The sequence below is a fragment of the Sinocyclocheilus rhinocerous genome, unplaced genomic scaffold (genome assembly GCF_001515625.1).
Source record: "Sinocyclocheilus rhinocerous isolate Xijiao unplaced genomic scaffold, SAMN03320098_v1.1 scaffold28, whole genome shotgun sequence".
In the NCBI taxonomy this organism is placed as follows: domain Eukaryota; kingdom Metazoa; phylum Chordata; class Actinopteri; order Cypriniformes; family Cyprinidae; genus Sinocyclocheilus; species Sinocyclocheilus rhinocerous.
This window is the reverse complement of record NW_015652416.1, coordinates 309,900-316,179: the sequence shown is the minus strand read 5'-3', so window position 1 is coordinate 316,179 and position 6,280 is coordinate 309,900. Positions and strand designations below refer to the sequence as shown.

At 34.9% G+C, this 6,280-nt stretch overlaps 1 long non-coding RNA gene across 1 annotated transcript; it reads left to right on the top strand.

Moving 5' to 3' along the window:
• Positions 1-334: 334 nt before the first annotated feature.
• LOC107714939 (uncharacterized) lies at positions 335-1,002 on the top strand. The gene is made up of 3 exons (XR_001637043.1): positions 335-604; positions 715-832; positions 942-1,002. It is a non-coding gene; the product is annotated as an uncharacterized LOC107714939 (long non-coding RNA).
• Positions 1,003-6,280: the final 5,278 nt, after the last annotated feature.

Here is a 6,280-nt window from a genome sequence, read left to right as displayed (position 1 = left end):
CATGAACAAAAAACACTGAGATGTTTCTCGTTTCTCAAATTATCTTCTTTTAAGTTATATACTTTATGTTAGGTCGTTGTAGCCTAAACATTTATCACAACAATAGCTTTAAATTATCTTTTAGGGGTATTGTCACAGCCACATTTAGTTTGTGATTAATTAGATTATTAATCGCAGTACCCTGTAATTAATTAGATTTTAAAAATTTAATCGACTGACAGCCCTATATATACAGTATATATATATATATATATATAACATTGTGCAAATGTTTAGTGAAAACTTACAATGAATAAATAACTTTAATAAATAACATTTAATAATTAACTAGGGGTGTGCCATATGACGATTTTTGATCGATTAAAATGTCTCCGCGATCTGCTTTATCGTAAATATGGACTGGTTCAGGAATCGGTTCGAATCTTGGCGCGACTTTTTGACAGCTATATAAACCCATGGGATGTGTGGTTGTGATAGAGGTGAGCTTGGGTTATTTGATAGTGTAGCTTATTTGATATTGTTGCTTGTTGTTTCTTTGGAGCCAGCAAAAAAGAGAAAGACTTCCCCTGTATGGGAATACTTTGATCAGATTTCTTCTAACAAGGTAGGCATATATACATACAGTACATATATACATACATTATTACCAATGCATTGTATTTGTAAGAAAAAAAAAATTCAATTTCATAATTTCTTACTATCTTTTATTCAAAGGTGAAGTGTATGTTGTGCTCTAAGGAATTGGGGTACAATAATAACACTTCATCCATGATAAGGCATTACCGTGCATTGCATGAGAACAAGGAGAGAAATGGATGTGGGCCCAGCCAAGGTGTGTCATTACAAATATTATACACTGTTCCATCCTGATTTTTGTAAACCATGCAAATGAAAGAAAGGTAAAAAATGCTTTATTTACTCAGCTTCTCTTTTTTTTCTAGCTACCAGAAAACAAGAGCTGGATGAGGCCCTGGTCACAATGATTGTGAAAGACACACAGCCATTTAGTAATATATATATATATATATATATATATATTCCCAACTATGAAAATATAAATAAAAAACGTGTATCAAAAAATGCATAGATTTAAATATGTTTAGATTGAAATTTATAAATAATAAATTTATTTATAAATAACAATATATAGAAAAATATATATACTATAAAATTGGTCAATCAGATTGTGCTACATTCCATAAGCACAGCAAACTTAGATTAAATATTACTCTATAATAATATTATTATGGACCCCTACATATTTATGAACAAACTAATGCTTTGGTAATAAGCAAACCTTTTACCATTGTATAATGTATGTGGACAAGCTGCAGGGGATTCTGGGATATGTTTATGTCCTCGCCTTCATATTGAACTAGAGGATCAGATGAATTAATTTAGAAAAATACTCTGATTCTAAGAAAGTTAATCATATTCATATCTTCAGCTACACATGAAGTGATAGTACACATTTTGGTGGAGAAAGCAGGATTTGGATGTTAAGTTTTATCATGTGTGTAGAACAAGCGCTTTGATGAAGAGCGGCTCTGAGCTTCCAGCCGCTGAAGTCAGCTGTTACTGTGACTGATGGAAATAACAATGACTTCTGACAAGAGCCTCACGCGCTCGGAGCATGACCCAACTGCTCGCCTTGAGTTCAAGAGTGTGTGTGTGTGTGTGTGTGGCGGCTTAAACTTGGTTTAATCATCTGACGGTCAGTGTTACTTAAGCCTGACCTGCAATCGAGTGATCCACACAGAGCACATATAATCTTACTCTACATGTACATGTCGGAGGGAGGATAATAAAATCGGTTAGAAACCTCCCCACCGAACCCTCCTCATGAGTCATGACGGCTTATGGGATGCTGGGATACAGGAGGTCAGCTGACTGCAGTTCTTCTTAGGCCTCAGTGCTCTTGCTTTCTTAAAACATTTATCCAGCATGTCTTGCCTTCTGACAGGACATGATTGCATCCGAAAGGCAAGAGTGATATTTATACAGAGTAGTATACAAATGAAAAAAGATGCAATTACCAATAACTGCAAATGTGAAATGAAGATACATTTCTTCTGAGTTTTGTCTTAGCGAAAGATTCAATCAACATGCTGAAATCTATGGAAGCACGTTTCCACTGTGGAATTAAAAAAAAAATCAACTGCAACTTTTTATCTCACAATTATGACTTTCTTTCGGTTTATTTTTATTTATTTATTCATTTATTTATTGCAATTCTGGAGTTTATGTCTTGCAATTATAAGGTTAAATCTTGCAATTCGGACTTTTTTTTCTCCCCTCAGAATTTCCCTCAGTTTATATCACAATTCAGACTCTTCTTTTCACAATGGGAAGTTATAAACTCAGAATTGCAAGAAAAAAGTTTATAAATTGCAATTCCAATTTTTTCTGGAAAGAAAATTGCAAGAATTGCAAGAAAAAAAGTCAGAATTGAGAGCTAAAAATTCGCATTTATAGTTGTATTTTTTTATTCTGTGGCGGAAATGGGCTTCCATAAAAATCCACTAAAAAATTATTTTAGACAAGAAAAACTTGCCTGAGAATAAATATTTTTATAGATATTAAGAAAATTATATCTATAATGATACTGAAGTGTTATTGTCATTTGTCCAATGGCAGATTATAATTTTTTTTGGTTATAAACTATAAAATACACAAATGATTACATAATAAAAAAACACAATACATAATAAATAGTAAAAAAATAAATCAAAACTTAAAGCAGCTCTTATAAGACTATGTAAATGCTGGTTACAATGATGCTGATTTATATTCAGCTGATCATAACTCAACTGGAAATTAACCTTGAGCTTCTGCAAAAACACTACATAATAATAATAATAATAATAATAATTATTATTATTATTATTATTAAACTTAATTAATAACATATATTATAAATTATTACTTACTTAAAAAATTATTATATTATTATAAAATATTGTATTATGTCATTGTAATTTGTTATAAAAATTATCAAAAAGTCAGCTGCTATTTCAATCATCTGTGAATGCTATTTCAACTAAATAAATTCCTTCATAGTATAATCTATAGACAAACCATTGATTAAATAAATCTGTGTGGACAAGAAGCTGCATTAAATCCATTCCTGTACCACCGGATCAAACGCAGCTCATGTACCTTCTGTTTCCTCCATCTGGAGTTGGGAAGGGATTTCACAGCATCACAACACAAACGTGCAGATGCCAAAACAGTTTTATGCCCCTGGCAACGGACATCACTTCACATAACACACCCCGTAAAAGTATTATTTCTGCCGCAAAATGGTGTTTATTATGTTAGCCTGTTAAATAAAGCTCCAGTGTGTAACTCATGCAACAGCAGCCAGTGCCATGAACCATTCAGAGCTGAAATGAAAATGTCTTTTAAATTCCAAATCAATCCCTGAATTTAAATTGAATATGAATTTAAGGAGCAAACAGAATTGCGCATTTAATTTATATAGTTACTACTATTAAAAATGTATTATATTCTAAAATAATGATTTATAATACATTTTAATCATTAAGTTTAATAATAATAATGATGATTAAATTATTATTATTTGTTATTTATATAGTGCCTTTACATAAGCACAGTTGTTAATTTAAAAATAAATCACGATCAGTACATTATAAACTATTATGAACAGCATTTGATTTAAATGTGCATTTAAAATTCTGATACAACTGCTATTCAAAATCAAATCTGAATAAATGATGAGTTTGAATACATTCTCATGTATTGATCTAGCAGACGCTTTTGTTCAAAATAACTTACAAATACAGAAGTTTACAAGAAATTAGTCTGAACGTTTAAAACGTTCCAAGATAAACAGATGCCCCAGGGGATTGTGGGAAGCAGCACTTGATCTACCAGACGACAGTGACAGCGGTTGTTGAACAGGTTGGTCCGGTCCGGAGACGGATGACTGCATTTGAGAAAGGAACTGTGTGTGTTTGCGTTATGGGGATTCCAGATGCTGTGCTGAAGTGAAGTACAGCATTAAAACATAATCAAGCATTACTGCAACTACACCTAATGTCACAAAACGCTTCCTGGTGAGTGAAAAATGCATTCTATAACGCCTATTACTATTAGAAAAATATATAGTTATAGTCAAGCACATGCTATTCAAAATCAAATCTGAATAAATGATGAGTTTGAATACATTCTCATGTATTGATCTAGCAGACGCTTTTGTTCAAAATAACTTACAAATACAGAAGTTTACAAGAAATTAGTCTGAACGTTTAAAACGTTCCAAGATAAACAGATGCCCCAGGGGATTGTGGGAAGCAGCACTTGATCTACCAGACGACAGTGACAGCGGTTGTTGAACAGGTTGGTCCGGTCCGGAGACGGATGACTGCATTTGAGAAAGGAACTGTGTGTGTTTGCGTTATGGGGATTCCAGATTCTGTGCTGAAGTGAAGTACAGCATTAAAACATAGTCAAGCATTACTGCAACTACACCTAATGTCACAAAACGCTATCTGGTGAGTGAAAAATGCATTCTATAGCGCCTATTACTATTAGAAAAATATATAGTTATAGTCAAGCACATGCTAACACTCTCCATCAAGAGACAGATGGAGACTTAAAACTGCTGCAAATCCCACAACAGACTTATTCTGCTGTTCTGCTTAAATCTACAAGACACCTGTGCTGTCAGTCATTTACATGAAGAGCTGTCAGTGTGAACAATCTGAGGTTTAGAATGATCAGAACACATTAGCAAGTTAGCAACCACCCTGAAATGTCCTAGCAACATACTTCAGCATCCACAAAGAGCACCTACAGTAGCAACTAGCTCAAAACTATTCAACAAACTTTACCAACCACATAGCAATGCCCTGGCAACCACCCAGACATCCCCAAGAAACTGCATAGCAAGATGCTAAAAAACACTCAGCACACATAAACTAGGGCCCTATGATTTCTGCCATGGCCAGAATCATGGAATCTAGTTATTTAAATGGTATTTACTGTAGAATGTGGAATTTCACGGAATTTGGATGAATAAATCAAATGTAGGTAGGTCAGTACACTTATATCAAATAGCAATATGGACTAGTGTCGGTGAATATTAAACAGCAAAAATACGAATCCTGCATGTTCTGCGTTTCTCGGAGTTGAATGAATGGCACAGATGGAGTTTCTCTACTACACATATACACATGCGTGATCCTTGCTGTGTTTTCAGCGTCTGCGTCTCACTCTATGAGGACATGAACACATCAACTTCATCTCCAGAGCTGCTCTGAGAGTCACTTCATGAGGATTTGGCCCTTTCATTTGAGAAAAACTACTGTCATATCATATACCAACTAGGAGTGTCGCAATATACCGGCATTGACGATAATTGTGATATTCAAAGCATGAAATATCAACATCGTGCTAATTTAGGGTGCGATTTACCAGTATTGGCGATACCCACAATATTTAAAATGAATAGGACTCTTATGATAACACGACACGTAAATACTCCTGAGCCAGTACCTGGTTGACCTCCCAGGTGGCAGTATTGAGCCTTAACGGTGACACCTGTCAAACAAGAAGACGACGCAGCACGCTTAGCTACTCCGAGAACCATGTTCAATATTATACAGAGAGTAAGTTGCCGTTATTTTACTAGTCATGGAATGGGAGATGTTACATTAACCTGTTAACAGCGTTTTTCTGTGTTCAAATATTTAAAGGGGTAGCTCACCCAAAAATGAAAATTCTGTCATTAATTACTCACCCTCATGTCGTTCCAAACCCATAAGACCTTCGTTCATCTTCGGAACACAAATTAAGATAATTTTGATGAATTCCAAGAGCTCTCTGAGCCTCCCATAGACAGCAAGGATCCTTACATGATCAAGGCTCAGAAACATAGCAAGGACATCGGTAAAATAATCCATGTGACATCAGGGGTTCAACCGTAATTTTAGGAAGCTACGAGAATACTTTTTATGCACAAAGAAAACAAAAATAATTACTTTATTCAACAATTCTTCTCTTCCTCATTCCGACTGCAGCGGTGCGCCGCCATTGTGGAGAGTATCACGACGCATGCGTCTGCTTTCACATCATGTAAACAACGCATGCGCATGCGTTGTTTACATGAGGCGGAAGCAGACGCATGCGTCGTGATATTCTCCACAATGGCGCCACGCCACAGCATATGGGATGAGGAAGCTTCAAAGACAGAGAAAGCCAGAGTCTTGTGCTCTGTGTTTATCAGTATCCTTATGTTAGTTAGTTGGGTAAAAAA